The following is an 11681-nucleotide window of genomic DNA, read 5'->3' as shown; positions in this document are numbered from 1 at the left end:
GGAATGGATGGAGTCGCCAACGAGGAAGACTTCGAAGGACAAGTCGGAGACCCAATGATGGAAGAATCCGAGGACGAAGACAGAACATACACCACAAGAAGAAGCAGGACCACGCTACCGAGGTCAGGTCGACCCTTCAAAAGAAGAAGTCACGACACGGGGCTAAGTTATTCAACGACGAGCAAGAAAAGCAAGAAGAAAGCGAAACACTCTTCTCAATCGATGATGTAAAACTTTATTTGCAATCTATAACTCATATTTTGTGTAATTCATAACTACTCATATGGTCATGGCCAATATTTTATGTATGACTAATTAATATTGTGTTGGTCAATATTTTGTGTATGTATATATAACTCATTTTTTTGTAATGCCTAATTAAGATTTTGAAATTGTTTTTGCATATATAACTCATGCATATTTCTTGGCTATTATCTTGAAAAGATAAGAACATAAATATAATAGAAAAGTCCAGAAAAGAAATAAAGAAAAACAAAAGAAAATATGAGTTGGGGAGGTCATTGCATGTGATCTGGGCCAAGTCCCAGGTATACACGGGGTACACTTATTGCCGGCGCACCAGGGCTTTGGTGCGCCGGGGTCCACTGTCCCCGGCGCACCAAAGCCCTGGTGCGCCGGCAATAAGTGTACCCCGTGTATACTTGGGACTTAACCGCACGCGAGACTAGCTTTCTCCCTCCCCATTCCCAATTCATCGACGACAAACCCTAACCGCCACCGTGAGCGCCGCCGTGAGCTTCACTGCCCCGCCACGCCATCCTCGGCCGTTCGCCACCATCCCCCTCCACCAGCCCCCACCACCTGCCCCATACACGCCGCCGCCACCGTTGGAGTAGGGGACGTCGGAGGAGGACCACGCTGCCGCCGCCATCGGAGGAGGACCACGCTGCCGCTGCCGTTGGAGGAGGAACACTCTGTCGCCGCCGTTGGAGGAGGACCACGCTGCCGCCACCGTGAGCTTCCCTCTCCCCTTCCCTCTCCCCTCCCCCTTCCCTGAAATTGGTTCAAATTGCTTCCAATTGCTATGAAATTGGTTCAAATTGATGCTCGATCCCCTCCTGTACCCTGCATTGCGCCCAATGTCAAATTGAATGCAGTAGAGGTTAAATAAAATGATAAAACGAAGCTGCTACTGTAATGAAAATGAAAATGCAGTAGCAAGTTTAAATGAAATGATGAAATTATGTTAGCAATTCTCTGGTTCATTTAGCTAAATTAGTTTTGTTGCAGTAGCTAAAATGGTTTAGTTGCAGTAGCTAAAATGAAAATTGATTTAGTTGCAGTAGCTAAACTGGTTTTGCTATATAAACTTGCAGTAGCTAGTTTCATTTAGTTGATTTTTATTTTAGTGTTTGCTGCTGCATTATGCTTCTGGTTTGCTTCTGGTTGAGATGGAAATGAAAATAAAATGATTTAATAAAATGTTTTATATACTAAGTGCTGTTGTAATTTGGTTTAGCTCCATTTGGTATATAATGCTAGCAGTAATGCTAGCAGTAGGTTTAGTTCATAAAACTTGATGTTCACTAGCAGTAGGTTTACTTAATTTAAAAATGCTACTGGTTTATGCTATGCATTCCTTCAATAAAAAAACTTGATGTTCACTAGCAGTAGGTTTACTTATTTTAAAAATGCTACTGGTTTATGCTATGTAACTTCACACAGAAGGATCATGTAACACTCAACCTAGTACTGACTTGTGTCATAAGAAAGGAAGATGTAACAGCTCATTCAACCAACACACTATAAAATAGTAAGATTGACATGAGCAAAGGAGGATTCACCATACATTCACAATCCATCAAATATATCAGTACATTAAACAAAGTTCATTCTCTGGTTTCATTCTTTGGTTCATTTAAAAAAAATGATGAAAAAATGGTCATGCTACTCCTACTGGTTGATTTAGTTGGTTAATCAAAATGCTTGGTATCTCAAGTTGAGATTTTGCATGCACTGGTTCATTTTTGCATGCTCATTTTTGTACAGACTAGAATACATGGTGAAAAAAGAAAATGAAATCCTTGTTTGAGAATTTGAGATATGGTGGTATGCTACTACCATATATATAAAATGCTCATGCTTATGCTACTGCAATCAAGTTGAAAATGCAAAATGCAGTAGCTTGGTTCATATATAGTTGCTGCTACTGTTGGTACTACTGTTGGTTTAGATCATGTCATTTTTGTGCTGTTTTAATGCTAAGTTGTTGCAAATGAAAATGAAAAGTTCTTATCTCTGGTTATATTTGTAAAATGCTACTGCTGGTATTTAGTTCATTAGGTGGAGTTCTCTGGTTATATTTGTAAAATGATACCGGTGAAATGAAGTTGTTATATATATGGTGATGGCTGAGATCTTGATGGTTATGGTGTAAGCATCAGGACAAGTGGATGATGTGATGTTGGAAATGCTATATATGGTTGAATTGTATATATATGTTTGTAGGGATTGAGTTGCTATTGAGTGCCGGAATGTCGATTCATTTCCGTTCCGGCAATTCTAGCACTCGGCATGACCAATTTTTAGCAAAGGTCATGCCGAATTTTTCCGTGAATTCTAACTCTTTTTCATCTTCTATTAGTGCAAGCCACCATGTCGTCTCAAGAAGAGTTAGAGGAGCACTACAATAGGCACTTCTTTAGGACGGAGGAGGATGCCGAGGCCGCTGGTGTTGGCGGTGACGAGGACCATGAGATGGAGGATGCCGCTGGGGGTAGTGCCGACGAGCCAAGCGGCAACGAGGCAAGCGGCACCGCCGGGGGTAGTACCTACGAGCCTAGCGGCGATGAGGCAACCGGCGCCGCCGGGGGTGGCTGCGAGACAAGCGGCGACGATCCTAGCGGCGCCGCCGGGAGTACTGCCACCGGGACAAGTGGAGCCAAGAGGCCGCGGAAGGCAAGGCGCCAAAACACGGTCGGCACCGGCAGAGACACAGTCAAAGAGGTGGGCCCCGCCAGTGGTTTGCCGGTGGAGCCTAAGGATGTTGCCAAGGGGTACGGCAACCAACTGGCATGTATCCTCCGAGAGGTCATCAATCTCAACGAGACGGATCTCCGAGCTGAGAGCAAAGCGCATTTGCGAGCCCAGCTCATTGCGAGGTTGCACTCACGATACAAGTTCCTAGGCGACTACGCCTCCACTGATGAATCCAAGAACATTGTGAACTCACAAGCCCTCTTGAAGTTCACCAAACACCTCAGCAGCTATAAGTACATGGTGCGGAAGATGATTGCTGACGGCAAAGGTTTCGAAGAGGTCCACTCTGCCTTTCCGCATGTCTCCCAGGCGGACTTTGATGCTTTTGTGGCCAATGAAGAGCTACAAGCGACGAAGAATCGCAAGTTGTGGGGGAAGGAAATGCGGGAGCTTAACATCGGCAACCACAACCTTGGGAGCCGTGGGTACGAGGGAAAGGAGCCCTATTGGGCGAAGGAGGACGAGGCGTATGTAAATGCCGGCATTGAGAACCCCTGGCTCAAGTACAAGGACCCGCTTGAAAGAAGATTCATCAGGTCGTGGTACCATAAGAAGAAACTAACCGGGGAACTTGTCACGGACCCCAAGGTCGTAACCGACATAATTTGGTTCACGAACGACCAGAAGGTCCTGTCGTTGGAGAAAAAACTGGTAAGCAATTTACCGGTTTTATTAGATCAAGTATCGTTCATATAATAGTAGCAACATTTCTAAATGGTTCACGTTTCTTCCGCAGGAAGAAGAAAGACAAAGACTTTCTCAAGGTGACGAAGGCTCCTCGTCCCAGGCGTCGACGGGCAGGGTAGCATGGGACAAGCCTCTCGTACGGGCGCTAAACATCGTCAATGAGCATTCACCTACGAGAAGGCCGCATAGAGGCCGTGTGGCTGGCGCCGGTACAGGCCACAAGCATGATCACTACGGCTTGTCGTCTGCGGCCGATAAAAATGCGCGCAATGAGAGGAAGCAGCGGGAGGCGGAGGAAATGAGGGAGTCAATCCTAGCCCAAGTCCAAGCTGGTTTGGTACCGCAACTGGTACCGCAACTCAAAGCTACACTCGTACCTGAAGTCAAAGCTGAAGTCGCCGCTTCAGTCCAAGCAGATTTCAACGCTCTACACGCGTGACCCCCCGAAAATGCAAGTGGTTAGCTTCGACGGCAGCAACTCGATGGTGCCGCCGTCCGCCGGCAATGACAATGTTATAATGGAGACTCCTCCGGCCGCCGGCAATGTCGCTGGTGCTAGGGATTCACCGTCCATGCCAGGTAGCAGCCCCTCCGTCACTTGCACGCCCGCCGCCGCATGTGCTGGCCCGTCGACATTAGCCGAGCTCAACGTCCTCACGGTAATTAACTAATGTGTACATCAAGTTAATATATTAGTTTCGTCATCCTTGCCCTCTCTCTAACGCCATACACATGTTCTCGCAGGCGCTCTCAACGCCATGCACCTTCCTGATGAGAGTAAACGACGAACTCAAAGACATCGCGAGGGGGTCCATCCTTCGGCCCCTGGATAAGAAGTGGCACACACGAGATATGGCGGATGACGTTTACCGGGTTGAAGTGGATCGGGCGTTACCGGGCTATGAGGATTTGTTTCCTCCTAATCAACCGCATGGTGCCGATGACGATAGCCCGTTGAATCTGGCCTCACTGAAGGGTTGGGTACTGCTATGGCCGAAGACCCTAATTCGGATCAACACCTACTCGGGGTCGACGGCAAGCAAAGACAAGCACCTTGCGGCGCCACATGTCAGCGTCCCTCCACGACAGCCAGCGGCGCCGGTGGTCATCGCCCCACCAGAACGGCCAGCTGCGCCAGAGGTCAGCGCCCCACCACAACAGCCAGCTGCGCCAGAGGCCGAGGAATACGAACGTGACAACTTCCAATGGGATATTCCTACGTCTTCACAAGTTGTCCATGAGGATGCGCCGGCCTTGAAATATGTGTGCTCCAAGAAGCTGTTCGATTCTCAAGAAATGGCTGAGGAGGAAAATCCTGAGGAGGTCGCCACCGCCGCCGTCAAAAATATGTTGAGCCCAAACACACTCCGTGCTACGGCCACTACGGCGATGGAGGGTCCATCAGTACAACCCAAGAAGAGGAAGAGGCAAAATAAGAAGGACGCCCAAGACAAGGCGGCGGCGGCCAAATCCAAGGACAAGGTCCCACTCCTTGACAAGTTGCCAAACAATTGGCGACCTCTGCATCACTTGGGTGAACCGATGCTGCCGGAGCATGTCCTGAAGAAACTCACCCCGGATACGAGGAGCTTGCATGAGACTGTCAGGCATGTGGAGAACCTTCTTCTCAAATCAAAAGATCCTGGTTACCCTCTCTTCATGGCAAAGGTGCCAACTGGCATGAAATTCGTCGAGAAGTACCCTGCGGACTTGTGCTTCATCCGGTTCAACGACATCTTCAGCATCTATCGCATGCAAGCGCTCCACTTTAGTGTGGTTCGCCTAGTTGCTCTTAGCTTGTCTGCCCAGATTGTTAAGGAGGAGACGCCGACCATCGCGATAATGGACCCCTTCTATATGCGGGAGAGCATCATCTGCAACGCTGGGGATCGGGCGATTGCCACCCAGCAGGTCGAGGATTTCATGCTGGCGAACATTAAAAAGGGCGCCATTCTCATCCCTTACTTCCCCGAGTAAGTAATCACTCGCTAGTCCCCCATTACCATTCTATCCTATATCTCCATTTTCATTTCCAAAGGTTAATCTGTGTGTTTTCCGCAGAGACAAGTTCTACACCCTCATCGTCGTGCACCCGCAACACTCGCATGCAGTCTATCTCGACTCGGGTAGGGACCACAAGAAAGACTACACCCACATCAAGGCCCTTCTCAATGATGCTCTCATCGGCTTCGCCAACAAGGCAGGCCCCCTCAAAGTAGAGAGGAAATCCCGAGGAGGCTTGGTTTTAACCCACACAACCAACTTCCCCTGCCTCAGGCAGTCGACGCACGACAATGGAATGGACGCGTGGTACGCCATCCTTCAGATGCAGGAGTACATAAAGTACGCAGATGACATGTTGCTGCCAGAGAATCTCAGAAACAGGTTTGCAAACATGGCGGATGTCCCTGATAGAGAGATTAGAAAGAACTGGGGTCGCATCCAGCAGTTCATTTGCACGATAATCCTGCAGGATGTCACCAATAGGTCTGGCGAGTTCTTCTACGGCTACGGTCTACCACCTAATGACGAGATAGAACTCCGCTTGGAGATGTCGCGTGATGAGAGGCCGTTCAACTCGCTTGAGGGCTGCCGTCCATTCCCCCCTAGGCGTACAACCTGATCCTACGACGGGAACACTTGCTAAAGCTTGAACGATATGTCCTTCAATTTCCGTATTGTAATAATTGTTATATATTTCCATAGAATCGACTAGTTGCTTTTATTTAGTTGTATGAATGTGCATGTGAACATGTGTCTATAGTTTCATTTACTTTGCTATATATTTCAAGATTATGGCGTACATAGCTTAATAATTATTTGCATTTACTCGACCACTACTTGCCTCGTATTTGGAGTTCGCCGATGATTAGAATGTTCGGTCACTCGTACACTCGGGGGTGGAGCCAGTGAGCCTTGGTGCGACGGCCACAAGTATCAATCTATTGTGCATCCTACCTAGCCTCACTGACTCCATCCCTGGATGTTAATATTTGTTTCGATCGACAAAGTATGAGGCACGCTATTTAATTCGTACTACTTGTCTTCTATTTGAGTTCGCACTTCTTAATTGCATTGGCCGATGATTAAAATGTTCGGTCACTTGTACACTCCGGGGTGGGGCTAGTGAGGCTTGGTGTGATGGCCACAAATATCAATCTATTGTGCATCCTACCTAGCCTCACTGACCCCATCCCTGTATGTTATTATTTATTTCGACCAACAAAGTATGAGGCACGTGCTATTTAGTTCATACTACTTGTCTCTTATTTGAGTTGGCACTTGTTCATTGCATTGGTACTAACGTTTTACTTGTCTTGTGAATGGAGATGCCGACGACATATGTCGTGTACAAGGGGAGGGTTCCTGGAGTCTACGACGACTGGGAGGACTGTCGGAGACAGGTGCACCGTTTCAGCGGCAACTGCTACAAGGGATACCCCACTAGGGTGGAGGCGGAAGGAAGATACACCCGTTATCTAGCGGGAGAGATGAGGGACATGAGGAGGAACCGGATGAAGACCATGGCCTTCGTGATGATGGTCATCATGACCATGTTGGTCATGTTCTATGTGATTGTAGTTTAGGTTAGGACCTACATTGTGAGGTGTATGACGATACTTGTGACGACTATGTACCAAGACTTCTAACTTTGTGAAACTTCGTCGTTCGGTGTTGCATATGCACATGTGTTGTATGAATCAACATTCCGAAACGAGACTTGCGTATTTGTGTATTGATACCGAAATGAAACTTGGCTCTCTATGTGCTTCTCATATTGCATGTAATGCTGTATAAATATGAACTGCGTTGTAAATATATACTGTTGTCAAATATGTATTGTAATATGCTGGAAAAAAGCTGAAAAAAGAATTTTCGAATTTATTGCCGGCGCACCTAAATGACCTACTGCCAGCGCACGTGGCATGCGCCAGTGCTGGAAGCACTACTGCCGGCGCAGCTGATGGTGCGCCGGTGGAACTTGTCCTTTGCCGGCGAAGCGTCGATGGCGCGCCGGCAGTATCCGGCCTATCGCCGGCGCACTGCCTGGTGCGCCGGCAGTGGCCAGTTATCACCGGCCCGTTCGCACCAGCGGGCTCGTGGTGCGCCGGCAATGGGCCTTTTAGGTTCGCCGGCGGTAGGCCTTTTCCTTGTAGTGCATACTTTGTTGGTCGAAACAAATATTAACATTCAGGGATGGGGTAAGTGAAGCCAAGTAGGATGCACAAGAGATTGATATTTGTGCCATCACACCAGGTTCACTCGCCCCACCCGAGAGTGTATGGGTGACCAAACATTCTAATCATCGATGGACTCCAATACGAGCCAAGTAGTATAAGCTGGATAGCATGCCTCATACTTTATTGGTCGAAACAAATATTAACATTCAGAGACGATGTTAGTCAGGCCAGGTAGGATGCACAAGAGACTGATATTTGTGCAATCACACCAGGTTTGCTAGCACCGCCCCCGAGTGTAGTGACCAAACATTTTAATCATCAGCACTAAAATGAAAGAAAAATCATAGTAAACGAAGAATGCCAACTCAAATACGAGCCAAGTAGTATCAACTAAATAGCATGCCTCATGCTTTGTTGGTCGAAACAAATATTAACATTCAGGGATAGGGTAAGCGAAGCCAAGTAGGATGCACAAGAGATCGATATTTGTGTCATCACACCAGGTTCACTCACCCCATCCTAGAGTGTAGTGACCAAACATTCTAATCATCGGCAGATGCAAATAAAATTAAAGACCAAATCCTTATGAACTTGCACCCAATTCCTTATGAACTCCTAAGTTGGGCACCAATGGATTTACAAGTAATATTGAAAAACTATAGTAAAAAAACAGCTACTTTAGGGTCTGTTTGGTTCATTGCCCAGATTAGCCCTACCAAAAAATTGGTTGCCTATTGTATTTTGGTCCATGTTTGCTTTGTTGCCAAAATTTTGGCTGCCAATAAGTGTCCCACTATTTGTCTCACAGAATCTTGCCAAATAATTGGTCAAGTGTGGGTGGAGAATTTCTTGGCCAAAAAATTGGCAAGCCAATTCTTGCCAACATTTGGCAGGGCAAAGTAGGGCACAAACCAAACATACCCTTAGTACCAAAATCACTGAAACCTTTAGTGCAAAAATTAAGGAATCCATCATTCCACCTCGTGTAACTAGCAAGCATAATAAGAAACATAGCTGCTCTCAATGAAACATTTAGTAGAAAAATCACTGTTGGCAAACATCATAAACCATGAGGCAAACATATGAAATTCATGTCATTTGAATCTCTTGCTAGGAAAAATAAAACAATATCGTTATTTAGAATGTAACACTTTCTTTTCTTGGAACACATATAAGAGAAACCACTGGTTATCATTTCTTCATGCTTAAAACATAATAAGGTCTGCAGCTATCATGCTTAATGTAGTGAAAAAATCTAGATTGTCAATTCTAGGACATTGTTTGTTACAACACACACACACCCAATAACCACTCATTTTCCTGGCTATCTGTCTTGCTACACCACACTTTGTGATACCATCATCAGGACTAGCGATGGATTAGTTAGGATAAAATATAGCTTGCAATAATCTCCTGTTTCAATTGCTTAGCAGAATCACATGTGTTCATCAGAACCAATGGACCAATAGATTTTATATTGACTGCTCTTCATTCTTCATACTATCATAAAATTCATCTTTCCACAGTTACAGTGATGATTCTTCATGAAATCACGGCGTGTGATGATAAGATGCTATATGTCATATAACTAGCCAAAAATTGTATTTCATTGCAGATATGTATTAACCTACTTCAAGTTTTCTCCACCACCATTCCAAAGTCTTTACAAAGGTGTTCCATCAATGATTCTCTACAATGGAACAACGAGGGAAGGATCGAGGAGACCTGATCGCGCGCAGGGAGGGATGGCGAGGGCTGGGGAGGTTCTAGTCGAGGGAGGCTGTGGGAGGCCACGGCGTTGGGCGTCGCAGCGTTGGGCACCGCATCGCAGTGCCGCCCGGGCATGATGTCGAACGCATCGAGGGCGGCGGCGTGGTTCCCGACGCTAGCGTGGAGGCAGATGGCGAGGGAGGGGGCAGGGGGAGGGCGGCGACGTGGAGGCATATGGCGAGGGAGGGGCATGGGAGGGAACCGGGTGGGAGGAGAGATATACGGACAGGCCGTCGGAGGACCAATAATTGGGTCTATTTTTGTGGCGCACCAAGCAAGGTGCGCCACAGAATATCTTCTTTCAATGGTGCACGTGGTTCTGTGCGCCACAGAAATAGTGAAACCAATTATTAGGGGTGTGGCCCACCTTATTTTTGTTGCGCGTGTGACTGTGGTGCGCCACAAAAGCATGCTATTTCAGTGGCGCGTCTGGTCTCGTGCCTCACAGAAATAATTTCGGTGGCACATACAAAACAGGTGCGTCACAGAATAGCCTCTCACCTATTGGTAGTTTCCTACTAGTGACGTATGCACAAAAGCAAGTGTTCAACAGCTTCCTAAGGCCAGCACAACAATTACAGCTTCACAAAAGCATAGAAATAGAACAAGCAGACAACCTTAATGGAGAGGATTAGCATAAGGGCTGTGGTGATGATTATTGCAGCTCCAGATGCTCGAATAGGAAGTCTCCTTCCTATACACCTCGACCTGGAAGTCGTTATCGGTAGGGGTGAAGACGATCGTGTCATCGACATCAAGCTGAGCCTTACCAGCGAACTTGCTCCAAGACTTAATGAAGCAGACGCACTCGGCTTTGAGTTGCACCTTGTGCTCGCAGTGCTCGTCCATGTACAAGATCACCTTCACCGGCGGCCCATTGTTTTTGTGCTTGTACTTTGGTGAGGGCACAGAGGTCCTGGCTCTCCAGCTGCATGAAGAAGAACTGTGGCACCGTGCCCCAGGTTAGTTGGACGTCCCGCGAGAACCCTAGGCTCGGTGACCTGCTGGTGTGTTTCTCCACGCATACAACCGTTGCACGCCTGCGTGCAAAATTGGATGACAATTGGATAGGCCAGCTGGAAACGCATGATTTTGGTGTTCCTCCCGGGACTGTCTAGGGGCACTTCGAGAACCAGTTGGCCCAACACAAAGATCTTCCAGACAACCAAATTTTTGGCCCGATGCGAGCCAAGGGGTCTAGACTACCAAACATGCCCCTACTGCCCGGCGAAGCACGGCTATCGTCCCATCCTTCCTGATCACTGATTTCTTCCGAATGGTCCTAATCAATTGGCTGAACAAACCGTGTCGATCCGATCAACCTACGACAAGCGATGGGACTCTCCGTGTCACCATCGTCTATCTCTTAACCAAGAATATTGCATACCGGTTTGATCATTACGAGTTCGGACTTCGGAATCGCCTGGAACAAGTGTACGTTTATACTGGTGGCCTCAGAGCATCTCCAGCCGTCTCTCCGACGAGGCCTCCGGCAGCCCTTTTTTACATTCGGACGGCGTTATTCGGTCCAGCCGCACGCCCGGCTCCTCCTTTTCCCCCGGATTTGGCCTTTAATCCATCTGGAGAGCCCAGGCCATCCTCAACCCCCCCCCCCCCCCCCCGGGTGCGCTCGGGGACTCCGGACGAGAGAAAAGCGGGGATGGGCTCGCTCTGTCGGCGAGAGAACACATGAACCCCACCACTTTGTCGACGCAAATCCCCCCTCCCCTCTCGTTGCTTTGTCACCGTCGGCACCACCCCTCACCAATCCGCCGTCCGGTTGCCTGAACTCCGTCGTTCCTCCACCCAGCAGCCTATATTCCGCCGTCCGATGTGCCCTCTTCCTATATTCCGCCGTCGGGCAGCTCCCTCGCATTGCTCCTCGTCGACACGCCCGGCAGGTGTTCGTCCAATTGCCTGGCCAGACATGGACTCCAACGAGGAGCGGGAGCAGATGTTCGCCGAGCTTTTTGAAGAAGAAATGGCAGCCGCTGCCCAAGACGAGGAGCGCATGCTGATGTTAGCTTGTTTGTTCGGCATGTA

This window comes from Lolium perenne, chromosome 6, assembly GCF_019359855.2.
Source record: "Lolium perenne isolate Kyuss_39 chromosome 6, Kyuss_2.0, whole genome shotgun sequence".
Taxonomy (NCBI): domain Eukaryota; kingdom Viridiplantae; phylum Streptophyta; class Magnoliopsida; order Poales; family Poaceae; genus Lolium; species Lolium perenne.
The sequence above is the reverse complement of the archived record's forward strand: the minus strand, read 5'-3'. Positions refer to the sequence as shown.